This window comes from Culex quinquefasciatus, chromosome 2 (genome assembly GCF_015732765.1).
Source record: "Culex quinquefasciatus strain JHB chromosome 2, VPISU_Cqui_1.0_pri_paternal, whole genome shotgun sequence".
In the NCBI taxonomy this organism is placed as follows: domain Eukaryota; kingdom Metazoa; phylum Arthropoda; class Insecta; order Diptera; family Culicidae; genus Culex; species Culex quinquefasciatus.
The window spans coordinates 77,931,160-77,958,946 of record NC_051862.1 but is presented as its reverse complement, the minus strand read 5'-3'; the positions used below and the strand labels follow the sequence as shown (position 1 = coordinate 77,958,946).

The following is a 27,787-nucleotide window of genomic DNA, read 5'->3' as shown; positions in this document are numbered from 1 at the left end:
AAATTTCAAGGAAAATTCAAGTGCAAACAGCTGAAATCAAATTGAAATACATTCTCCTGCGTTTAAAATCATTTTTAGCATGTATGGGTTTATTAAAAAATCTTAAGATTTTTTGAAAATTTTCGATGCAAAATCTTTTTTTTTCGATACAATTTTTGTTTTTGTCAGATCTTAGATTTTTTGAAAACTAATGATTGCAAAACAACTGAACTAGTGTAAAATGCATTTTAAAACACTTTTTTCATTTAAATGTGAAGATTATGGCTTGCTATTTAAATTTTTATATTTTTTTGCCCCCCCCCCCCTTGACCTCGGCCAGGGCCGAGGGACAAAAACTTTTTTAAATATTTGCATCGGCCTTAGTTGTTTTTGAAAAAAAAAAGTCTTTTTGCCTATTTGGAATTTTCTGAAAAGATGACATTTTATGTCCCCGTAAACATTAAAAGAAATAAAAATAGTCTTTTAGAAATCAATTTTTAGTGACAAGAAATGATTTTAAAAATCAGCAAAAAAAAATCTAATTTCTAAATTTCACTATCCATGTTCGCATAAAGCTGAGAAAAAACGCGTTTCTGAAAGAGCACACGATTTTGAACCAATCTGCATCAATAACTCAAAAGCGATGAAAATGCATATGGGACATTTATGCGATCAGGGGCAGTGCTTATAAATGAATGACCTAACTTTTGGTACCCAAAAAAGAAAAAGTAATCGCTCATATTATAAAGTTATCGCAGTTTTAGTGAAAAAAGTAGTTTTTTTCGTATTCGTCGTTTTCTAGTTTTTGCGCGCGGTGCGTCGAAAACCAAGTTTTTTTTCAAAAAGTTGTATCGCGAAATTCTGTAATTCTCTGAGATTTTGGTCATTCGTTTTTTTTTTGTATTTTTTAATCCGGCTGAAACTTTTTTGGTGCCTTCGGTATGCCCAAAGAAGCCATTTGGCATCATTAGTTTGTCCATATAATTTTCCATACAAATTTGGCAGCTGTCCATACAAAAATGATATAAGAAAATTCAAAAATCTGTATCTTTTGAAGGAATTTTTTGATCGATTTGGTGTCTTTGGCAAAGTTGTAGGTATGGATATGGACTACACTGAAAAAAATGATACACGGTAAAAATAAAGTGCACCGTTTTCAAGTTATTACCATTTTTAGATAACTTTTTTGAAAATAGTCGCAGTTTTTCATTTTTTTAAATTGGTGCACATGTTTGCCCACCTTTGAAATTTTTTTTTTTGAAAAGCTGAGAAAATTCTCTATATTTTGCTTTATTGAACTTTGTTGATACGACCCATAGTTGCTGAGATATTGCCATGCAAAGGTTAAAAAACAGGAAAATTGATGTTTTCTAAGTCTCACCCAAACAACCCACCATTTTCTAATGTCGATATCTCAGCAAACTATAAATCCGATTTACAATGTTAAAACATGAAACATTCGTGAAATTTTCCGATCTTTTCGAATACAATATTTTCAAAAAAATTTAAATCAAGACTTACATTTAAAATGGGCGTAATATTGAATGTTTGGCCCGTTTTTTTTTTCGAAAATATCAGAAAATTTCACGAATGTTTCATGTTTTAACATTGTAAATCGGACCTATAGTTGCTGAGATATCGACAATCGAAAATCTAAAAGTTTTGCCTTCTAAACTTTTTGATCAATATTACATGCAAACTGCACTGACTGAAGTTTGGTAACCACTGAATTTAGAACCTTCTGCAGCTGCTGCACACCGAAGCACTCTGCTCACGAACTACTTCTCATGTAATGCAAAAGGGAAATCGATACCAATTAGTGAGGTGACATACAGCCAGTTCAGCGCGGTCTGGTTTGTCACATTGGCGCTTGTCCAGCCCAGGCAACAGAAATAGGTAAACGTGAGTCAAAATTTGCAAACAAACATGGGAAAACACGCTGGACGTTGCTTATCAACTTGGGGCAGAATGTAGGATAAAAAACAACTTAACCAAGCAGTGTTACACACTGTTCCGTTAGTTGTAGGGGAGAAGTTGTTTGCGTCCATTCTGGGCTGCCGGTCTGGCAGCGTGTGCTTTACAGTTGGCGCTTAGGTGCTTAGATTAATGCATGTTCACTAGTTCAGCACAGTACATGGTTAACGAGTGGCAATCAAATCATTAACGCGATCGAGACACTGCTGGTCGTCGCTGATAACTGAATTATTTGGTGATAAAGCTAGAATTTTCAGTCGTGTAAAGATTACATTTGATTCAAACTTGTATTTTTTTAAATATATGTTTGAATTGCTTCTATTGTGTTCAGGAAGTTGTTCACTTATTAGATTTGTCAGAGCTGAGTATTCCGAGATCATTGACACATTATTATAGTGTACAGTTCTGGCGACAGCCGGTTTCTGGATCCTTGTGACGAATAATACATTTCAAATATATATATGCATTTTGTTCTGTTTTCCTGCTAATGGATTCCAATGGAATTCAGTTTGGTTTGTTTGTTTGCTATTTTATGTATGACCGGCAGTATTATATTATATCAGTCATTATTGAAATATATTCCTTGGGTCAGTTTCCAGTTATTTGATGGGAATGTGTTTTAAAATACATGTATTTTTTAAACAACTTTTCATCTTCACTAGCGAGGTAACGTCATAATTTAGTCGAGATACTCTTCTCTCTGAAGAACGACATTTGAACAAAATTTAGCTTATATGCACTGCCACTTGGATAGGATCACCCTAATCGTCAAACAAAAATAGATACAGGGCTTGTTATTCTGGCCAAACCATTACCAAACAAAACTTTAGGTCAAATCGAAGCACTTTTGATTTGGATCCCACTAATTTGATTTGATAGAGCTTTCATTAGTTGTAAATAACAAAAGAGCAATCAGACAAGCTAATGATTAAACTAAAGTATAAACAGAACATGTTAAAAAAAGTTATAGCTATTCAAAACTCATGCAAAAGTGAATATAGATTGGGCAGTATACTATAAAAGCTGGGATATTTATAAATCTGTTACTGGTTTCGTTTTCTGTCATCAACAGAACTGGCTGGGAAAAATAAATGGACAAACTTAAACACGGATGCATTCATAGACTGTTAAACTCTCATTAGCATTTAGAACTTTAGGCGCTTTAGAAGATTCTTCCAAAAGTTGTTCCAGCAGACATTCACAAAAACTTAATTTAAATTTCATTCTAAATGAAACTGACTCTGCATCGAACAACAAACGTGTAAGAGGTTTGGCATATTTTGCTTTTGCCATTATAAATACACCCAAAAGTCCCCAGACGCGTCACTCAGGCGGATATCAAGATGATGACGCTGCAAAAAAAAACAACATTTCTTCGGTCCGACAAAAACATTAATTGTGTACCTTCGTGCACCACCAAAAGCTGTTCTCAAGAATGATAATTAATGCATTTGTGATGGGAATGCAACCCAGCAGTGTTCCGAAAATATGACTAATTTTCAACCAGGTATCATCAAGAGTCATAAGTTTTGAAAGATTCAGTTGCAACCAGATTAAACCCATCCTATAAACTTAAAATCTAGCTTGAGCACTTTCCTCTGCTAATTAAATATTCTTAAAAAAAAATGTTTGCCGAAAGAATATTTGAATCAAGAATTTCAAGTCTTCTCTATTGATAAAAATTTAAAAATAGAAATATACGCTTATGAAAAAAAAACAAAACTCCACATAATGATCCACAGCTAACACAAAGTTGGATTTATGAGGCGAATTAAACTTCTAAAATAACGTTTGCCGCGTCAAGGACATCAACCGGTTTTCTACCCTTCTCTCACTCATCTGCAAATTCTGCGTCATAAGAATCAGTTCTGACGATTTAGTTGGTGGCTCACGCCGGCCGGCGTCACTGCTTTAGTTCTGATTTATGAGAACTAAGTGACTTACTGGTGATGATGGTTGTTCTTCAACGTGAAGACTTCCATCATTGCCATGATTTTCGTTCAAAGATAGATTTTTTCATTAAAATATAAATGTAAACTAAAAATATAAATACTTGCACACAAAACCAAAAAAAAAAAAACAAAACACAACATTCATCTTGATAACCCAACGTTGGTCTTTAATTATACATCAAATTTGAATAATTTTATGTTTTCAAATTATAAAATTGTGACTACAAAAACTTAAACGAAACATGATTGAAAATATAATAGTTGACGTTGCATTTCCAACTTTTTTGACCCCCTTGGTGCTTCGCGTGAGTTTTGACCTCGTTGGTGCTACAAGTGCTAAGGTTCTAAAAATTCTTCAAAGAATTTTGATCTTTAAAAACTTGTAGCGTTGGTAGGAAAATCTCTTAAAATTTTAGAAAAAGTTAGGGTTGGATGTTTTACTCGTTTTATATAACTTTGTCAATGTTTTAAACACGTATTTTTCTGGGGTAAACTTTAGCTTCACTAACATTTCCTTTATTTTATGTAAGAAAAAAGTATGCAATATTGTTTGTAAAGTTCCAAACTAAGACTGTTTGCATTTTTTTAAACAATTTAATTGATAATATTGTATGGATTTGAAACTTCAAAATTTAAATGAAATTTATAAATAATATTAAGCATGTTTGCGCTGGTTCAAAAATGTTTTGAGTTTTGATGTATTTTCGTTGTACAGTACTGCAAAATTTGTTTTCCGCAAAACACAAATTTCTTTTAAACTTTGAATTAACCCTCTACAACCTAACCCCGCCATTAGACGGGCTTCGATCTGAAAAATCGCCAAAAATCCATTTTCAGCCAACTTTTGATCTTTAAAATGCATTGGAAAGAAGAACTCTTAAAATTTTAGATAATTTTAGGGTTGAAAGTTTTACTTGTTTTATGTGACTTTGCCGATGTTTTTAAAAATGTAATTTTTTTAAGGGGTCAACTTTAGCTGTGTTTTTTTTTTATTGAAATTTCCTATATTTTACGTAAAAATAAGTATGCAGTAATTTTTGTAGTGTCCCAGACTATACCTCTATGATTTTTTTAACAATTTAAATGATAATGGTGCCATTCTATAACAGAAAATGTGAAAATCATGTAAAAAATTAAAAAGTGACTGTAAAAACATGAAACAATTAGATAGGCGAAATGTAATGATAGGAGGTGTTAACTTAACAAGATGTGTGTGTGTGTGTGTGCAACCAACCAAACGGGACCACGCGGTCGCTTCTTACAAATTGAGTTGTTTCCATGTATTTTAGATGTTACATCCTATACATGCAAATAACTCGCATAGGCATTTGGAAGGTGTTAGCTCTGCCGAGCTTCGGTGACCCATTTCTACGCTGGCTAGCCGAGCGCGAGGTACTTCAGCTTTATCGACAAGCCCCGCCCTGAAGAACGTTTGCACCAATCGGATTCAAACGTTATTTAGAACTTCCGAACCCTTGTGAAATGGACAAGGACCCAGCGCGTAAATAGTTGATAGAAAGAGTATTCCTAATTCCAGTCATAGCTCACCAAGTCGCGATGGCCTAGTGGTTAGCATTTTGCTTACCAATCCAAAGGACGGGGGATCGAACCCCGACTCGAGCGACTGTGATTTTTCGTTTATGTTCAGAGTTTCAAGATTTATATTTCCTATACTTTCTCGTTGGGAGCAGATGGGAATCGAACCCAGGACCATTCGCTTACAAAGCGAACACCGTAACCAGTCAGCCACGGCCGCTCCCATAGGAGGTGTTAACTTAACAAGATAAATGAAAATTAAAATACTAAAAATAAACCAAGAAAAATATAAAACAAGAAAAGTGAAGTTTTTCGTAGAACAAAGGTTGCTAAAAATGACCTCCTGAACACGGGAAAAATAAAAATTTTCGAAAAAAAAATTGTGCAGTAGAGGGTTAATGAAAACTAATGTTTGCAAACCGACTCCTAAACTGTCCTGCTGTATAATGCATTTCCATGTTCTTTTGCATTCGAATGTTGAATTTTGGATTGTATTCTTAAATTTTATACTTATTTGACCCCTTCCTCCTCGACCGCGACCAGAGCCAAGGGACAAATTTAAAAAAAAAATGTGTAGAAAATGTGAAAAACAAATAAAAAATTGAAACAGTGACTTAAAAACATGAAAAAAAAATAAAAAGGTAACAGGTAACGATAGGAGATGTGCTTGAAGGGAAAATCTTGTAATAACCAGCTATTACGAAGTCACTTAAGTACCATTTATTATGTAAGACATTTTTATTCCTGGAAGCAAGGTAAAAAACTGGAACCTGCATGTACAAAAAATTAATTAGACAGTTGGTATAACCAAGCGAGACAAAAAATAAGCCGCTGTCAACAGCAAAAAACACAATGTTTATTGCCAGTGACACTGGTCAGCGGTATATCATCACAGGCTAGGAAGTGCCTGCCGGTATGACGTCCACAAAAGGAAAGGCAAAGCAAAGGGTCAGGTCAGTAACACGCCACTGTGCAGCACTAGTTTCAGCTTGAGCAAAATTTGAATTTCTAAGTATACGGAGAATGTGTGCTGTTGCTGTTGCTCACACACATAATAATGTTGAATATATTACAACGGCGTCGCGACGAAACGCAATCATGTACACTTCTAAGGAAGTGATTTCGGGGTTGTTGAGAGAGTCCAAACTTTCATACAAGGGTAAATTTGTTTGTGAAAATTTAACTTTGAATTTGGTTTACATAATACATGAAAAAATATTAACACGGAATATCAAAAGAAAAAAAATGTTAAAATTTAAACTGCAAAGAGTTCAAAGTGTCTCGATGCTCGAAAGAAACACTCGTGCGAGCACACGAGACACAATTGCTTTCAATCAAAACGACGCTCGACGTTGTCGGGATTTGTTTTTTTTGCTCGTCGCGTTTTAAAGTGCGATTGCGAGAGCACTTCTAATTTGACCTCTTTTCCCCCGGGCCTGGAAGATTGATATCGGCTGGCTGGAGCGACGCTTAGCAAAGTTAAGTGTATGTTTCGTGCAAAGGATTTTTTTTTCTGTCAGCCTTGTGAAAAAAAATAGAAAAAAAAACTAAGAAATAACATTAGAAATTTTGCTTTTTTAAATTTAACCATAGCAGCAAAGGATTCGACAGAACCTGTTTAGAGACGATTGCCCTGAAAAGTTTTACAATTCACAATCTGCAGCCGTTTACGTTGAAATTGAAGCGTTGATAAACGAGTTCATTCTGTCAGTTCCTGTTTTCTCGTAATAAGTATGTTTGAGGAGGTTTGAATTGATAATATTCGTGATAATCGCTGTTTGTCATGCCTGGCACGTGTTCACGGCAAAGGTTTTTTTGAACAAACTTATTTTTCAATTTGTTGCGAGTAAAGTGTAAAAAGGGTTTGAAAATTAATTGTGTTTCGACAAATTTTATATTTTCATATTAAAGTTTACCAGCAAGAAAACTTCACTAAGAATTTTTTTCAACTTAATCTATTAAAAAAAAATTCCATATACATTAGGCCGTTGCAAATATTTTTTAAAGTTTTTGTCGCTGGCAGCGCAAGTCCGAGAGAATGATGGTCTCGAGTCGAGAGAATAGTGGTACCATTCACGGACGCAGAGAACACAGCTCGAGATGGGCGATAGAACTATTCTCTCGAGGTTCATTTGCAAAAAAAAGTTCATCCGTCAAACAAAAAACCAAAAGTGTCGACAACGGGAATCGAACCAGAGACCTTTGATAAACCAATCCAATGACTTAGCTGCCTCGGCCACCACAGCTTGGTGACCAAGGAGAAGTCAGAAGTCGATGTATAACACTTGTTGGAGATTTATTGATTCAACTAACGAATGAACTCATTTGTTATGATGGTGTGAGTTGGTACCATTATTCTATCGATTTTGGCACTGAGCCCTCAATAAATTTTGAGAGAACGATTATCTCGACTCTGAATTTTGGGTGTATCATGTCTGGGATCGACCAAAAATATTTGGAATTTTTGTGAAATTCCATTGCACAGCAATTCAAAAAGGTTATTTTTCGCCTGAAAAAAAAGTTCGTCAATACCTAGATATTTTGAAAACTAATGATTGCATTACAGCTGGGCAAGTTAAAAATGCATTTCTAAACTCTTTTTTCATTAAATTGTGGATACCATGGCTTGTTAATTGAATGTTTAGATTTAATTTTTTTGTGCCAAATGAATTCGATTTTTTCATTGTTACTCTAGTGTCCAATCACAATCGATTTTAAATACTTCCAATTTCAATTTATCAATAAAATATTGCAACATTCGCAATTAAATAGTTTCTAATGTAGATGATTCTACATTTACGAAGTGGCTTAACTTGAAACTACCTTATATACACTATACAAAGATCAATGCAGCTGAAGACTGCAATTTTTTTTGTCGAAATGCATCAATTATCTTATTGGACATAACATCCAAAGTTTCAACCACTGCTAATTGATGAAGTTCACTGGTGCTGAACCAGGGAGGAAGATTCAGTATCATTTTTAGACTTCTGTTCTGAATCCTCTGAAGTTTTTTCTTCCTTGTTAAGCAAGAGATTGTCCAGATCGGCATAGCATAAACCATGACAGGTTTGATTTTTTAAAAAAATAAATTAGCAGTAAATTTATGACACAAATTCTAGGATTCCTATTTATAAGTGGATACAAACATTTAATTTATTTGTTACATGCAACGTGATCCTTGTAGGTAAGGTTTTTGTCAAAAGCAAGGCCAAGATATTTTACTTGTTATTCCAACTTAAAAATTTGCTTCATTCATCTTTATAATGCGATAAATTTTTGGTTTCAGAAAATCAGCACTTGGTTTATGAGGACAAAAAAAACGAGATTTTGTAGCATTTTCAGTAATTTTCCATTAAGAAGACTAACCTTATTTGAAAAAGAACTCCACAACTGCTGTGTAACTTAAAGTAAAACTTATATAAACTTTGAGAATAATTTGCAACGGCCTAACTTGTGTAAAATGCATACAAACCCCTTATGTTTTTACATACACATTTTAGTCTGCCCTACAACTTTGTAAAACATTGTTACACTTTAAAAAATAACCTTGCAAAGTTTTTTTTGACCTTGCAAAGTAACAAAATGACAAATTTTGTTCTAAATGAAAAAAAAATAACCTTTTGGGTTACTTCAGTTTGAAAAGTAATTGACAGCTGAGTAAAAAGTGGTAGGTATTTAAAAACAATTTTTATTTTTTTATGAAAAATACGTTTTTTAAGAACTTTGAGTACGCCATCAAATTGGGCGTTCAATTTTATACAAAAGTCCCTTTGACACTAAATGTCTATCTCTTCACGGTTTCGAGCTACAAATCATAGCACAAATGGTGAAGTTTTGGAGCTTTAGTGTCTTAACCCTCTCACGCCCATGGTTACTCCAGAGCACCAAAACTTTGAACTCAAATATCTCGGAACTGACACAACTTTTCATGATGCTTTAAGTTGCAGGTGTTCATGTAGAATGTATACTAACATCTCCCCAAATTTCATCAAATTTGGTTAAGCACAAGCAAAGTTACAGTGTGAAATGTAAACAAAAATGGGCCAATTTTAGGGAAATAAATAAGACCTGTTTTCGAAAGCCCGTAAAAAATACCAAACACAAAATTTTATGAAACAAAAAATGTTTTGCTATCATTTGAACCTTGGACAAGAACCCCTGTGAATAACATTGTGAGTTTGGACCGGTTTTAAGTGTTTTTCAACCTTTTTCATTTGGTGCACCAGAGCACCACCTAGGCATATGAGCAACTAAATATTCAAGAGCACTTTTTTCTAAATTACAGAAAAAGCTTATTTTTATCAAATCAAAAGTTTATAAACGTTTTGACTATTCATAAACAAGACAAAACATTGTTATTAGACCGATAATTTTATTATTTTCCTCATTTTTCATGAAAATGGTTGTTTGTGGGTTTTGAATGAGCCAATCAAAGAAACCTGAAAATGCAGAGATTTTAGAATTTGTAGTTAATACTTCAGAAATATGGTCTTACAGCAAAGAATAAGTAGTTTTTAACACATTTCGAAGCGTTTTCAAACAAATGAACCAATAGATTTGAAGAAAACGAGATTTTGTGGTTTAAAAAAAAAAGTTGCTCATCTTCCTGATGGTGCTCTGGTGCACCACTTCAAATTCTACTTTTTTGCCTCAATTCGATGTTTGTGGGTCAAAGTAAAGTATTTCCTGCATTATTGTACCAAAATTAAGCTATTTACTATTTTTACGATAAGCAAACAGCTCTGGGCGTTAGAGGGTTAAGAAGAGTTGTTGCAAATGGAAAGGGGCAACTTTTGGATTGGTTAAAAATTAGGGTGGTTCACTATAAGGGTGATTTTGAAAATGGGTAATTCTCTACCAACTCACACGAAATCGGGAAAAGTTGCCCCGACCCCTCTTCGATTTGCGTGAAACTTTGTCCTAAGGGGTAACTTTTGTCCCTGATCACGAATCTGAGGTCCGTTTTTTGATATCTCGTGACGGAGAGGCGGTACGACCCCATGCATTTTTGAACATGCGAAAAAAGAGGTGTTTTTCAACAATTTGCAGCCTGAAACGGTGATGAGATAGAAATTTGGTGTCAAAGGGACTTCTATGTAAAATTAGACGCCCGATTTGATGGCGTACTCAGAATTCCGAATAAAAGTTTTTTCATCGAAAAAAACACCAAAAAAGTTTTAAAAATTCTCCCATTTTCCGTTACTCGACTGTAAAATTTTTTGGAACATGTCATTTTATGCGAAATTTAATGTACTTTTCGAATCTACATTGTCCCAGAAGGGTCATTTTTTCACTTAGAACAAAATTTTTCATTTTAAAATTTCGTGTTTTTTCTAACTTTGCAGGGTTATTTTTTAGAGTGTAACAATGTTCTACAAAGTTGTAGAGCAGACAATTACAAAAATTTTGATATACAGACATAAGGGGTTTGCTTACAAACATCACGAGTTATCGCGATTTTACGAAAAAAAGTTTTGAAAAAGTTATTTTTTGCGTTTCTCTTTGTTTCGTCGTCCGTGTCTGTCGCGGGTGACCATGAATGGCCATGATCGATGACGACCAACTTTTTCAAAACATTTTTTCGTAAAATCGCGAAAACTCGTGATGTTTATAAGCAAACCCCTTATGTCTATATATCAAAATTTTTGTAATTGTCTGCTCTACAACTTTGTAGAACATTGTTACACTCTAAAAAATAACCCTGCAAAGTTAGAAAAAACACGAAATTTTAAAATGAAAAATTTTGTTCTAAATGAAAAAATGACCCTTCTGGGACAATGTAGATTCGAAAAGTACATTAAATTTCCCATAAAATGACATGTTCCAAAATTTTTTACAGTCGAGTAACGGGAAATGGGAGAATTTTTAAAACTTTTTTAGTGTTTTTTTCGATGAAAAATACGTTTATTCGGAATTCTGAGTACGCCATCAAATCGGGCGTCTAATTTTACACAAAAGTCCCTTTGACACCAAATTTCTATCTCATCACCGTTTCAGGCTGCAAATTATTGAAAAACACCTCTTTTTTCACATGTTCAAAAATGGAAGGGGTCGTACCGCCTCTCCGTCACGAGATATCAAAAAACGGACCTCGGATTCGTGATCAGGGACAAAAGTTACCCCTTAGGACAAAGTTTTACGCAAATCGAAGAGGGGTCGGGGCAACTGCTGTGTGAGTTGGCGGAGAATTACCCAAATCTAAGTTTTCAGGAATATTCTTGGAAATTTTTTCGTCTACTAAAATAATGTTGGACTTGCCAATTCAAGCAACTTTGTCGAAGACACCAAAATTTTATCTCGTAATCTACGCATTCTACGACCAAATTTAATGAAACCATCTGAGCAAACCTTCAAAATTTTGATTTTGGGAACTTGGCAAATCAGGGTTAAGTTTCAGAGAAAAGTGATATTGGGAGCACTTTTAGGGCTCTGAAAAACAAACATTTTTATTTTTTGAAAGGTCAATTTGGACTCAAGGGTCAAAAGTTACAGCCATTTTAAGGTAAAAAAGATGAAAATTTAAAACTTAAATATCTCGAAAACACGCAAGCCAAATTTAAAGCAGCCCCGAATATCACTTTTCTCTAAAACTTAACCCTGAATTGCCAAGTTCAAAAAACTGATTTTTGAAGGTTTGCCAAGATGCTTTCTATAAATTTGGTTGTAGAAGGCGTAGATTACGAGATAAGATTTTGGTGTCTTCGACAAAGTTGCTTGGATTGGCAAGCCTAACAACTTTTTAGAAGACAAAAACATACCCAAAAATATTCCTCAAAAGTTAGATTTTCAAAATCACCCTGGTAGTGAACCACCCTAATTTTCAACCAATCCAAAAGTTGTCCCTTTCTATTTGCAACAACTCTTCTGGAGATATCAAAGCTCCAAAACTTCACAATTTTCAGAAAATCCGTTTTCCACTTAATTTTGCGATTTGGACCACTGTGCACTGGAAATCCTGTCTCATCCAGAAAAATGAAAGGGGTCGCATCGGCCCACCGTCACGAGATATCGAAAAATTGATCTCGGATTCGTGATCAGGTACCAATATTACCTCTTAAGGCAAAGTTTGACAAAAATCGAAGAGGAGTCGGGACAATTTTTACGATTTCGTTTCGATTTTTTTTAAAAAGCAAATTCGTAATATGAAACGGAAAAGCAGCAATAAGGTTCAATGTTTTTTCACTCAATGACTTCACTGACAATTTACATAAATTTTAACAAGTTTGACTACTACTATCTTTTACCGGTGGGTCTCGTGGCGCAGGGGTAGCGGCTTCGGCTGCCGATCCCGATGATGCTATGAGACGCGGGTTCGATTCCCGCCTTATCCACTGAGCTTCTATCGGATGGTGAAGTAAAACGTCGGTCCCGGTTTCTCCTGTCTCGTCAGAGGCGCTGGAGCAGAAATCCCACGTTAGAGGAAGGCCATGCCCCGGGGGGCGTAGTGCCAATAGTTTCATCTTTTACCGGGAATCTGAGGAAGTTAGCCAACTTACTGCAAAACCGCCCAAACACTTCAAACTCATCAGTTTCGCTCCAGCAAACAGCCAAAGGCAATAAAAACAAAATATTTCTAACTCGTTTGATGTACCCCCACGTCACGGTCAAAACTGTTGTTCAGCTACCAGCGGCGAAGGTCCTCTCTCGCTAGTTAATCGAAGGCCGAAATCTTTCCACAACACCGGAATCTACTGCGCGTGAAAAGTGAAATTGTTCTTCGAACACGTGTCAGAAAGCATGATTGAATGTTCTGCAGTTGTTAGAACTTACGAAAAAGGTACTGCAGTTTCAGTGATACAGTTCAGTTAAATAGTTAGCGCATACAGCGGAACCACCACAATGAAGGACAACGCACCTAGACCGTGGTATAAACGACCAATTTTAGTGGGGAGTTAGTAATTTGGTTACATCAACGCATGGCACGAGCATTGTTGTAGTTGGAGCATTACGAAAGAAACAGGAAAACTGATTCTAGATTGTTTCGGTTGTTAGTTCTGTAAGTTGCACTTACACTATAAAATCAATAAAATGTTCAATGACAGCAATTTTCAGTATTACATTTGTTGCCTCAGAAAAGGGGGCGTTATCGGGTCAACTTAACTTCAGTCGATATCAAATTAGGTCCCTTCTAGTCTTTACGTCTCTATCAGCACTTTGAAGCCATCCACATGATTCACAGCTAGAGTCACGCAACCGCAAAACAATTTGATAAACAAACAACCACTTTGTGTGCGATTCCCACATGCAAATACATGCATTTTTTCATTTGCTTCTTCAAGTGCACAAATTATCCGACATTCAGTCACAACTCTTATCCCGACTGCCCACATGGAAGTCACCGTCAGTAGGCGTTGCTTTGCAGAGTTGCATTCACCCCCTCAGTCAGAGCCTGCAACTGCATTCTTGAATCGTTTACTTGAAAATTGGGTCAACTGCAGGCGCACTTGTTTCGGTGCCTAACATTTGCATTCTCACAGCACACTTACGCCTGTTATTGGCGACTCTGACCAGCCGGACAGCCAGCTGCTGGAAGTACCTTTTTGAAGTTCCGAGTGCCAAAGTTCGAGGCAAAATCGGACGACGTTTGCGGAACAACGCAACGGATTGTAATTGCGAATGGTGTGTGCAAAGTTCACTGCAAATGACATGCATCTCCTCTACATTGACACTGTGGTTGAAAGTGTCGAGAGATGGACGTTTAACATGTTCACACGGAACAAACGCGATAAGTCATGTAGATCACCACGATATGTCATGGAGAGCTGTCAAGATCACTTTTCATCAGATGTATTCATATGCTAAGTGATTCAATTAGTCGCAGGAATTTGTTCAATGACCAGTGGAGCATCCTGCAGTGCAGTAGCTGACAATACTGCTAGCCAGATATATAAGGCAATAAAATCTAAGAACCAATCGAAGGTCAATTGGCAGCCTGTACCGGCGGCTTGAACCAATATATATAAATTTACCGGTAGGTGCCGCTACCGACAGGGAAACTTTTTCCTCCCCGGTATCAATTACGGGAAGTTATTCGTGCGGTTGGTACCTAGCTCGAGTTCTGGCCTAAACGGACTCGCGATCGTCAGCTGCTTGAGCCTTTAGTTATTATGCAAATCGATCGTGAGTGAATAATTCTTTCCAAGTGTCCACCTTTGTCGCCCGCGTACTATGTCAAACTGTGCGCGGTGGGCTGCGACGTCAATATCGTCATCGATAGCGTTGGTGATAAAATGTGTTACGACCTGGGCTGTAAATTGTTCTAGAAACTGGTCGTGAATCATGTTGGAATCTTCCTTTCGAAAGATAGTGATTAACACTTGCTAGCTTTTATACACGTTATGGTTAAAATTTACCCTTTTTTACTTTCATAGCATTCTAGCTCGAGTGGAACGTGAGTATGTTTCCAATTAAAAAAAAAATAGATATTTTTTTCAAAATGATGATAATTAGGCTTAGTGGTTTTTCACGCTCAAAAATTGCAATTTTCACGGGAAACAATACCTCAAATTTCACGGAACGTGAAAAATGTTAAAATAGGCTTGAAAATCTTATGTTCAAATTGCAGAATGTAATTTTTAGGGTTAGTGAATTTTTACGATTTTGCGGACAGCGTGAAATTTGTGAAATTCCACTATTTCCGCGAAATCTCGTGAAATTCTAGAATTATCTGAAATCATTGCCAAACATAAAAAAAAATTTTGTCCACAAAGGTTTTTAAATATAAATATGGCAAAAAATATGTTAGCTTAAATCATATCAAATCAAACCATCCACATTAACGACCCCCGGGTCTTTTGTGGTCTGGAATGCCTTAACGGCCTGACAACTAAGGCCGGGACCGACATTTTACTTCCTCATCCGATGGAAGGTTGGAGCAGATGGGAATCGAACCCAGAATCATCCGCTTACAAAGCGGACAGCGTAACCATTCGGCCACGCACTGCCACTTAAATCAAGCTTAAATCATATATTTTCATTGAAAAAAAAGTATTATATGTCGATTATATAAGCAATTTAAATGAAATTTGGGATTTTAAAGAATTTTCCAAATTTGAGATTTGGGGCCACAGATTGGATATATACTCGTAGAATTCCGGGATTTCTTTTAGAATACTTCATTGATATTTTGTATTTTTTCAGTGTAGTATGCTACTTGAAAAGTATAGAAAGCATTTAAGTATAATTTTTGATTCAATTAAAATGTATTCAATTAAGTAAATCCCGAAATTATTTTTTTTGTATCTTTGAAATGGGTAATTCTCCGCCAACTCACACAGCAGTTGCCCCGACCCCTCTTCGATTTGCGTGAAACTTTGTCCTAAGGGGTAACTTTTGTCCCTGATCATGAATACGAGGTCCGTTTTTTGATATCTCGTGACGGAGGGGCGGTACGACCCCTTCTATTTTTGAACATGTGAAAAAGAGGTGTTTTCCAATAATTTGCAGCCTGAAACGGTGATGAGATAGAAATTTGGTGTCAAAGGGACTTTTGTGTAAAATTAGACGCCCGATTTGATGGCGTACTCAGAATTCCGAATAAACGTATTTTTCATCGAAAAAAACACTAAAAAAGTTTTAAAAATTCTCCCATTTTCCGTTACTCGACTGTAAAATTTTTTGGAACATGTCATTTTATGGGAAATTTAATGTACTTTTCGAATCTACATTGTCCCAGAAGGGTCATTTTTTCATTTAGAACAAAATTTTTCATTTTAAAATTTCGTGTTTTTTCTAACTTTGCAGGGTTATTTTTTAGAGTGTAACAATGTTCTACAAAGTTGTAGAGCAGACAGTGACAATAATTTTGATATATAGACATAAGGGGTTTGCTTATAAACACCACGAGTTATCGCGATTTTACGAAAAAAAAGTTTTGAAAAAGTTGGTCGCCATCGATCATGGCCATTCATGGTCACCCGCGACAGACACGGACGACGAAACAAAGAGAAACGCAAAAAGTAACTTTTTCAAAACTTTTTTTCGTAAAATCGCGATAACTCGTGATGTTTCTAAGCAAACCCCTTATGTCTATATATCAAAATTTTTGTCACTGTCTGCTCTACAACTTTGTAGAACATTGTTACACTCTAAAAAATAACCCTGCAAAGTTAGAAAAAACATGAAATTTTAAAATGAAAAATTTTGTTCTAAATGAAAAAATGACCCTTCTGGGACAATGTAGATTCGAAAAGTACATTAAATTTCCCATAAAATGACATGTTCCAAAAAATTTTACAGTCGAGTAATGGAAAATGGGAGAATTTTTAAAACTTTTTTAGTGTTTTTTTCGATGAAAAATACGTTTATTCGGAATTCTGAGTACGCCATCAAATCGGGCGTCTAATTTTACATAAAAGTCCCTTTGACACCAAATTTCTATCTCATCACCGTTTCAGGCTGCAAGTTATTGAAAAACACCTCTTTTTTCGCATGTTCAAAAATGGAAGGGGTCGTACCGCCCCTCCGTCTAGAATTATCAAAAAATGGACCTCGGATTCGTGATCAGGGACAAAAGTTACCCCTAAGGACAAAGTTTCACGCAAATCGAAGAGGGGTCGGGGCAACTTTTCCCGATTTCGTGTGAGTTGGTAGAGAATTACCCAAATGTTTTGTAAAAATAAAAGTACAACTAATTGAAAAAAACTACCGTTTATATGCAACTATCATCACTTTTACCACGATTTCGCTTGTTCAAAATTATTTTGAATATCAGTGAAAGTTCCATGTACACTTCAGCAATGAGTTTTTTCGCCGTTTATTCAAACTCGGTTTATGCAAGTTTAAATTACTTTGGCTTTATAATATTATTTTGATCTTAAACAAACGGCAATTTTCTGAAACATTGTAATTTTTTCTTGAACCCGTAAAATTTTTACGAAACGTGACGGTCCCATGAAACTGCACCAACATTAGAAAAAAAATGCGGCTGTCATGCCATGGCACAATTTTTTTGTAATGTTGGTACCACTGCGTGATTTTGACATTTCGGGCGTTCACCATTCGAACGCCATTTTCGCTTAAAAAGCTGGATAGCTATAATTTTTTTTCTGATTTGTTTATTATCTATTTATTGAAACTTATAATTAAATTCAAATCAAAAAAATATTTCAAAGCCTTATCTAGTCATATAAATAATTTAAATTGAGTTTTTATTGGAAGTTTTCATCTCCTCCTTCAGTATTTGTATTTAAAAATCAAAAAATAATCTGTGAAGAAATCGATAAAATAAAAACTTTTAAATCATAAAATTTCGTGAAAATTTCATTGGGCTCAGAAAAAGCTTGAATATTCTAGGGAAATAAGTCGTAGATCAAAAATAGTGGTATGAAGGAAAAATTCAAAAACCATCTAACATCTAACCATCAAACCTAAAACCATCCTAAACTTTACATTTTGGGATAGCTTGGAGATTCCAAAAATATTTTTCAAAATATGTTTGCCTTTCAATTCCTCAAATAGTTCTTGTACGCTTTTGCAAATGAAAACTAATATAATTTACATAAATAGACTTTTTCGGATGAAATATTTCAAACCCTCCGACCGCCCAACTTTTTCAATGGGTTCAGGGGCGCAGCCATGCGGAGGAAAATATTATTTTGTAGTTGCTCTTGTAGTTTTTTTTTTACATGCTATCTTGTCAACCAAGTTACAATTTGTTCATTAAAACGTAGTGCAGTGCAGTTTACCTCTGTGAATCAATCAATCAACTTCAGTTCAGCCCACGTGAGTTTTAGAAACAGCAGCAGGCAAATACTTGAAGTTCCATTAGCGTATCACTAAACTGGCGGATGTTCTAATCAAAACGTTACTTAATCCACCTTAAGGTGGTTGGTGCTTTTCTCGCGTTCTCTAAATTTAACTTCATTTACTCGTAACTTTTGCTACCGTCAACTGGGGCGAATTGGGACACATGGGGCGAATTGGAACAGCAGTTTTAACCATGTTAGAGCAGAATATTTTGATTTTTCTGGTAGGTTTCAGATAGTACAGACTCAGACCAACAAAATGTGTACATCCATTTATAAATTTAAAACCTTTAAGTGCTTCAGACACTGCTGTCCCTATTCAGACAGTAGTCCCGATTCGCCCGAGATGACGGTACAGTTGTCAGATCTTCAATCTTTTGGACTCCCTTTGAAAGGTCTTCTGATTACGCATCTAACGATGAGTGGCAACTTCAATAAAGTGTGTAATTAACACTTGAGTGATCGTAGATTTTGACAGATCTTCAATATTTTGGAAGCGTTGGGGAGGTCTTTTAAATCCCTTTTAAACCTGCTCTTTTAAATCTAAAGGACTTATGTCAAAATATTTTTTATAGTAACTTTTGAAGTACCGTCATCAGGGGTTAGATTGGGTCATACAAATTTCAGCATTTTTCTATGGCCCAATCTCACCCCCCAGATCCAATGTCACTCCTGATGACGGTATCTTACATAATTGAAAATTCTCAACAGGGACTCACGGGATAATGCCGAGATAATTGGGTCCTAAAATTAAGCTTACATTTGTGGTATTATTGTTCACAACGATATAGCTTATTTTGCTGAGTACTATGAACCATTATACGACCGCAAAAGATTTAAAATGGATTTTAAACTCAGTTTAAAAAAAATAACGTTGCGGCCCTTCTTGACAGAAATGGTCCTACTTGACAGCTCGTTCCAAGGGGACCGTAGTTGATCTATCGAAAAAAGTTATGCGAAAAAAACGATTTTTGCGTATGTCCAGAAGAATGTAAAAAAGAGTGATATTTTCAAGAAAACCTATCATGTTGTACATTTTCAGAAAGGTATTAAAAAGAACTTTCTAATGAGCTCATAACATAGAAGATCTGACAATCCTATCAAAAGTTATTAGCACTTAAGTGTTATTTATACACTTTTTGGAAGCCGGGTCTCAGATAAAACTCTTTGTGTTCAAACTAACTGGCTTATTCCGGGCCCAACTCGTGGAAGTTATTCCAGTACAAAACTGGTAAAAAACACATCATTCAATCGATTTTCATCACTTTTAAATAGACTTGTTTAACGGTTACTTACACCTCTCCTCCAAACATTCATCATATTTCTAACAGTTAACGTTTTAAACAGCCGGCATTGGATCAGTTAGTTAAGGTGATTTATTGACAAACGTACCGTCAGTTAACCGTTGAATAGGCTCTTCAGACAGTAATATAACTGCTGTATTTGCATACATCTACCTCGTGTGTGAGCACGATCGAACAAAACGCTGGGAGCAGCTGTTTATTGATTTATTATTCTCTTATTTAATTTTATGACTGCGGATCGAATATGATATCCAGTTTGAAAAGATTGCAAGTTTTAATTTATTTTGATAGTTCTTCTATATATTTGTCTTATGTCAATATAATAAAATTCATGTTGTAAAACCTTGTTTGAAACCATGTGAAGAAATGTACCCACTTCAACGAGTCTCCCTTAACTCCCGGTGCCGGCGAATCTCGAGATGTCGTGTCGCGACTGTTTAGAACGATTGACGGAGTGCTGTTATGTCACACCGTCTGTCGGATTGTCGCGCAGCAAAGTCGTGCCCGCTGACGTTTTCTATTCACACTGATTGGCTTACTGCATCGGTGATAATTAGTTATGACAATTGGTTTGTTCCGTATTGGCACTGCACTTTCGAATAAAATCACTCGAGGTGAACACTCCATAATTCCTGGAGATTAAATTTATTGACACAAAAGTCGGCTGAGCGAGGCACGACTTTGGCATTTGATAAATTGTTTTGTTCGATTTATATAATTTAAACTTTTTCGAAATTGCATTCAAATTTACTTGTTTATGTTCATGATAACCAAACCAGTTCCGATACAGCTAATGTCAACTTTTCTTAAACCGTAAACGACATTCCATCGGCTTTTCCATACAGAGACACGAATGATGCTAAGGTTCTAATGTCTCGGCCAAAGTTACGACACCTCAAAACTGCCTATTCCGCGCAAAGGAAAAACTTCTCACAGCATCACGGCTGAGCGCACATGTGCCATTTGGTGTCATAGACTTGCATTGGATTATGCTACCGTGTTGAGCGCCAATTCCACCAAGCTAATGTCACGATCTTGGTGGCGATGTTTGTGGGGTTTATCATGCATTTTTTTAAATATTTAGTTGGTTTGATAGGGTGAAGAGACCGCAAATTATCTTAGTAATACAGGATTATTTTTTAAATTGAAAATATTGGTACTTATGTAAAACACTCAAATTTCAATGTTTCGGATTAAAATTTTATAACGGGTTATTAATTATATCAAATTTAAAAAAAAAATAAAAAAATACTGTAAGAAAAAAATAATTTCCTAAAAATCAACTATATTTGTTGTTTTTGTCTTTACCCTCCAAAAATTTCGAAAAAGGTTAGGGGCCATAAAATTTAACAAAAAAAAGGTCCAAAAATTAACAAAAATTTTGGCATTTAAAAAAAATGTTTTAAAGTCAAAGTTCAAGTTCTTTACTCTAAATTATTCACAAATGAGGACCAGTTCTGATGTTATTCTTCAAAATTATCAATTTTGCTCGCAGATATGCTGTCATCGTTGCCTGGCTGCATTCTAACTGCAAGAAAAAACAGCTGCAGTAGCAGCAGGTTTAGATGCAGTGCTGAGCCTATAATGTTTAAACGTTACGGTTAATATTCGAAAGGTTGCTCCTTCAGTTCCACCTGCTAAACTGCCAGTGCTGGTGTGTTTGTGTGTGGTAAGAATATTTACGATTGGCAGGCTTTTTCATTAATAAACGAGCCCGAATGAAACGGTCTTTGGCTTTGAGTTCTTTTGGCGGTTAAACCGTTGTACGCAAAGGCTTCCAAGTCGGCATGGTTGCTTTAGTAATCGAGGATAGTTTACATTGGCACAGCCAAGAAATCTAGTCAAGGTTAGCACGCCGGAGCATTGGTTTGTGTGTGTTTGTGTGGTACGCAGAACTTGTCTAATCAGTACTTAGAGTGCGTCTAGGTTGTTGATTTTGTTGGTGCAATACAGAATGATGGATGAACTACACCAAGGTTAGATTTGAGTAATTATTTTCCAGAGTAAGTTTTCTGAAGGTCCTAAATACCATATTGATAAATTATATTTATTTATAAACAAAGCGATAGAAACTTTTTTGAATGTTTTTTATTATTCTGTTTGGACCATCTCATTAATTAAAACAGCAGATAAAAGAAAAAGTTTTGTTTTCAAAGAGATCGGAAAATTTAACGAATGTTTCATATTTTAACATTAAAAATCTGATTGGTTGCTGAGATATCGACATTTTGTTATTTTTGGGGAAATAAAATGTCATCTTTTCAGAAATTTCCAGGTTGTGCAAAAAATTTTTGACCGAGTTTTAAATTTTTGAATCAATGCACATTTTTTTTTTCTAAAATCTAAATATTGGTCGCAAAAATTTTTCAACTTCATTTTTCGATGTAAAATCAAATTTGCAAATTTTCGTAATATTGAATTTCACAGCCCTTTTGAAATGTTAGTCTCGATTTGAAAATTTTGGAAATATTGTTTTCGAAAAGATCGGAAAATTTCACGATTGTTTCATATTTTAACATTGAAAATCGGACCATTAGTTGCTGAGATATCGTCGTTAGAAAATGGTGAGTTGTTTGGGTGAGACTTAAAAAAACATCAATTTTCCTTTTTTAAACACTTGCATGGCAATATCTCAGCAACAAAAGGTCGAATCAATAAAGTTCAAAAAAGCAAAATATAGAGAATTTTCTCAGTCTTTCAAAAATATTTTTTTCAAGAGTGGACATACATGTGCGCTAATTAAAAAAAATGAAAGCTGCGACTATTTTCAAAAAAGTTTCCTAAAAATGGTTATAACTTGAAAACGGTGCACTTTATGAAAATTTCATTAAAGTACTTTTTGATTGCAAATTTGATTTTACATCAAAAAATGAAGTTGAATTTTTTTTGCGACCAATATTTTGACTTTTTGAAAAAAATAGTATTGATTAAAAAAATTCATAACTCGGTCAAAGATTTTTTGCACAACCTGGACATTTCTGAAAAGTTGGCATTTTATGTCCTTTAAAACATATCAAAAAATAAAAAAATAAAAATAGTTTTTTTTTGCAAATCAAGTTTTAGTGACAAAAAGTTAAATTAAAAATCACCAAATTTTATTTACCGTGTATTATTTTTTTCATTGTAGTCCTTATCTACAACTTTGTCCAAGACACCAAATCGATCGAAAAATTCCTTCAGAAGATACAGATTTTTTAATTTTCATATATCATTTTTGTATAAACAGTTGCCAAATTTGTATGGAAATTTATATGGACAAACTACTGATGCAAATTGGCTTCTTTGGGCATACCGAAGGCTCCAAAAAGTTTCAGTCGGATTAAAAAATACAAAAATTAAAAAAAAAGATCGATTTCGTAGAGAACTGCCCAGATTAAAAAAAACCATTTTCTATTTCTTTTTCTTTTATCCGTTGTATCTCAACCAGTGGTAGAATATTCAATGTTTCTTAGACGAAATTGTAGGAAATTTTCTGAGCATTTTGAAAAAAATATTTTCGGGAATGGACAATCATGGACACTTTTTTTACAGTAAAAAAAACGGAATTTATTGGACAAAATTTAGCTTTGAATGGCTATATTTTGAAAACGGTGAACTTGATCAACAAATTTGTAAAGTACTTTTCGATTGCAAATTCGATTATACATATAAAAATTTGGTGAAAAAAATCTAAGTTCGAGATTTATTTTTTTTTTTCAAAAATTACTGTTTAAAAAAAATAACTCATCGGCAAAATGTTAGTCCATACTTCTGAACGGCTTAAAAGATGCCGAGTTTTGTCCCCTAAAACATATAAAAAATAAACAATTAAAAATACGGATTTTGGGAAATGTAATTTTTGTGAAAAAAGTTTTTTGAATATTTACGTACCATTTTTGTATGAACAGCTGCCAAAGTTGTATGAAGATTTGTATAAGTGAACCAATGTAAAAAAATGGCTTCTTTGGTGATAGGGAAGGTCCCTACAAAGTTTGAGCCAAAGCAAAACATACCTACAAGTAAAATCCATTTCCGGGTTTGGTGGAGAATTGCTCTTATACCTTTTTTGGTACCAAAAGTTGCGTCTTTCAATTACGATTTTTTTTTCAATTTTGTTTTGCAGTATTTTTGATTTTTTAGAAACAACTGTTTATGCAAAATTGCTTCTTTTGTAGTAGGTAATGCATATAAAAAATCATATGAAAAGTCATAAAAAAAAATCATATAAAAACCACTAAAAAATCGTTTGTTATCTTTACAAGCGAATGAAATTTAATATTTATAACTATTGTTTGCGTTTAAACCAATTAGCACTAATGTGAGCAATTTTATGATTTAATGGCATGTGTGAATTTTCTCTCAGTTTAAGTGAGACGAAGATGCGTGTTTCCTTACATTCACTATTTTTTCTCATTTTCATCAGAATTGTGAATCGCAAATTTCGTTGCGGATGCTGCAAAATCACGTTATAAAACGCCATTGTAATGCTTGTTTGTTCTCAATTAACCAAAACCGGTTCAATAACCCCCGGTTTTCAAAATAGTTCATGAATATGCAGCTCACACGATCTGGCGAAGGCGTGACCGTATTCAAAGTTGAACAGTTTTTTGTTCTTAATTACAGTTTCGATGAGTGAGCAACAATTTCCTGGGACCTTTTTCTTGCCTCATCGACGCGGGGATATTTTTCCAATTCTTGCAAATTGAGCGGGAAGCAAAACAGGACCAGCGTCTAATTACTGTCATCGAAAATTGTAATCACGGAAGCGCGCAGCTGACAGCACTTTTCCTCCATGTTCTAGTAATTGTTGTGTTCAAGTGATCTCGCTAAACTGTGCAGCCAGCAACGTGTGGTGCCCCGTTAGTGCACGTGGTCAAACTTGACAGAGGCCCGGCGAAAATGACTGATCGTTTGCGACCAGAGGTCTCCGAAAGGGTAATCACTTCATCAGGTTTCCCGTTTGTGGTCATCCGGGGTGAACAATTTGTGCGGTTGAATCCAACCGCTATAATAATTGCTCTTTATAGGTATCATAAGAGACCTTTGCACCTGAAGTACCGCGCATGCTGCAGCAGGGCAGGTTCAGGTTCAAGGCCAAGGCGATGTTGAGTGGACTCACGAGCACGGACTTCAACGCCAGAGTCCGCAACGTCCGTTTTGATTGAAAACCTGTTGGCGATAAGTGCCGGCTACTAGAAGGCATTTCTGCACTTTTTTTCCGCTCTCTTTTCATGTTTCTGCAGCAAAAAGTAATAACCTCTGTCAAGGTGCTGCAGTTGCCAGTTCTGCTTCGAAAGTGAACGCAAAATCTTCAGCGTAAAAAAATACTTGTTCTACGTTAACTGTTCTTTTTCTTTTTTAAAAAAATTGGAGATTGTAACCGACCTTCTCATACCTAGAAGTCAAGATTCGAATGGAACAATTGCTACCCACAGCAATGTACTTTTTACAAGATTTATCTTATAGTTGTTGACATTCTTTTTAATTTTGCACATTCGTTTTATCTCTCACGGATCTTACGGATTTTTAGTCTCCTGCAGTTTCGGTATTTTTTTAAAAGGGGTTTTGCCTTCCTCACCTTACTGAGGAAAGGCTATAAAATCACTCGAAAAATGAACTTCTTAATTCGACCTCGTAGACCTACCTTCACGTATACCTATCGACTCAGAATCAAATTCTGAGCAAATGTCTGTGCGTGTGTATGTCTGTAAGTCCGTGCACCGAAAAAAATGCACTCGATTATCTCCGGACTGGCTGAACCGATTTGGGCCGTTCTGGTCTCATTCGATCCGTCTTAGGGTCCCACAAGACCTATATTAACTATTATGAAGTTTTGTTAAGTATTTCAAAAGTTATGCTAAAAAAACGATTCTGGCTAAAGTTTGAAAGATTGTAAAAAGGGTGGTTTTTGTAAGAAAACCCGTCTGATCATACATTTTTAGAAAGGTATTTCAAAGACCTTTCTAATGAGCCCAAAACATTGAAGATCTGATAGCCCTATCAAAAGTTATGAGCACCTAAGTGTTTTTTATACACTTTTTTGAGGCCGGATCTCAAATATTTTGATGAAAAGGTTGTCCGGATCTAGCATGCGACTCGTCGTTAGTTGGATAATTGAAAGACCTTTCTAATGAGCCCAAAACATTAAAGATCTGATAACCCTATCAAAAGTTATGGGCACTTAAGTGTTTTTTATACTTTTTTGAGGCCGGATCTCAAATATTTTGATGAAAAGGTTGTCCGGATCTAGCATGCGACCCGTCGTTAGTTGGATAATTGAAAAACCTTTCTAATGAGCCAAAAACATTGAAGATCTGATAACCCTATCAAAAGTTATGAGCACTTTGTTGTTATGTATACACTTTTTTGAGGCCGGATCTCAAATGTTTTGATGAAAAGGTTGTCCGGATCTAGCATGCGACTCGTCGTTAGTTGGATAATTGAAAGACCTTTCTAATGAGCCCAAAACATTAAAGATCTGATAACCCTATCAAAAGTTATGAGCACTTAAGTGTTTTTTTCATACTTTTTTGAGGCCGGATCTCAAATATTTTAATGAAAAGGTTGTCCGGATTTAGCATGCGACCCGTCGTTAGTTGGATAATTGAAAGACCTTTCTAATGAGCCAAAAACATTGAAGATCTGATAACCCTATCAAAAGTTATGAGCACTTTGTTGTTATGTATACACTTTTTTGAGGCCGGATCTCAAATGTTTTGATGAAAAGGTTGTCCGGATCTAGCATGCGACTCGTCGTTAGTTGGATAATTGAAAGACCTTTCTAATGAGCCCAAAACATTGAAGATCTGATAACCCTATCAAAAGTTATGAGCCCTTTGGTGTTATTTATACAATTTTTGGGACTCAGATCTTAAATATTTCGATGAAAATGATAACGGGATCCATCATGAGCACCTTAGTTATTTGGATATTTTAACTCACCAAAAAGAACGTGTTATTTTGTGTCTCATTATTCTACAATTTAATTAAAATACAGCAAATGTTGTTGAAAATCTTTATTATGCATTAACCTTAACCTGATAAAAAGTTGTAATTTAACATGCTCTCGTCACAAATAAACAATCAATTGTACATTAAAACTTTCTTCACATAATTGCTCAAAATCCAATTTTTCACAAAATAACCACAAAGCAATTACTTTGTCCAAGTAAAATTCATTCTCCTGAAGGCAAATTCCTTTCACGATCCGGAACAACCTGGTGTTTTTTTCCGGAAATATTGCTGATCGATTCTAAAACTCCAGATGCCGACGAAGTCTTCACTCTGGCTCCAGCGTATTGTCACTGGGTTACATCTCTTCAGTGCGGATTGCACCAGGGCCTTCCGGATACCGTATTCCTGAAAGCGACCGCGGACGGTGTTTCCCGGATCCAGCAGGGATTTGCATTTCTGAAACTAAAGAGAAACGATTTTTTTAGATCGAAATGCCACCAACAAACACCTACACATACCTCTGGTCGAACTCTGCTCCGTGGTTCTGGCAAATTCTAGGATTTTTCGTTTGAACTTGTAACATTTTAGTGCACTTGCAAGTTGCAAATATAATTTTTTAGGTGACACCCCCTGATGACATATCAACAACAAAACAGTTTGGATCATATTTCCAATACGTTCCTTTCCCGCTCGTTCCTGCATGCACTTTGTGGATCGTATTTTTTACACTGAGAAAAAAAGAACACTTCTGGACAACAATATACTATATCTATTTGTACCCATTATTGGGTAACTATTGAGTTACGTGTGTTACGTAATAAAATAATAATTAAGGGAGCGATCAGATATTTTGTCAAAAAGAAAATTAATAAAATAGTAGTAAATTAACAAATATTGAAGAAAAATTGGTGTGCATTGCTTTTATTTTCATGGTTGCTTGTGAACACAAACCACACGCTTTATGGCCTATCTACAATCACTTAGCTTAGAAAATTTCACTTAGCTTAGGAATTTGAATCAATGGAAATGAATCTGAGTTTCTACAATGGAAAAGTAATCAAATTAGAAACTGACGTTTGGTTTGGAAAATTTCAAAATCTACGGTAAGTTGACGTTTCCATATCAAAGGTAAACAAACAACTGCATAGCAACGTATATCAGCCCAGCAAGTTTTCTAAGTTGATTGTGGATGACGAACGTAAGTTGCAGACTTTCCTAAGTAACTACTTTACTTAGATGTTCTAAACTAAGTGATTGTAGATAGGCCATTAGTCGGTATTCTCGGCTTGGCATTCGATCACAATATTTACCTTTGATGATAGCAGTGGCTGTGTGTCAACCAATTTGCCCACGGCAATAC

The 27,787-nt window shown here is 35.3% G+C and overlaps 1 protein-coding gene and 1 long non-coding RNA gene across 2 annotated transcripts in view; one reads left to right on the top strand and one right to left on the bottom strand.

Moving 5' to 3' along the window:
• LOC6040051 (ATP-binding cassette sub-family G member 4) overlaps positions 1–27,787 on the top strand; it is a 65,852-nt gene that overhangs the window by 3,731 nt on the left and 34,334 nt on the right.
• LOC119766756 lies at positions 26,475–27,102 on the bottom strand. Its single transcript, XR_005277108.1, has 2 exons — positions 26,946–27,102; positions 26,475–26,889 (listed from the first exon to the last, which is right to left on the bottom strand). It is a non-coding gene; the product is annotated as an uncharacterized LOC119766756 (long non-coding RNA).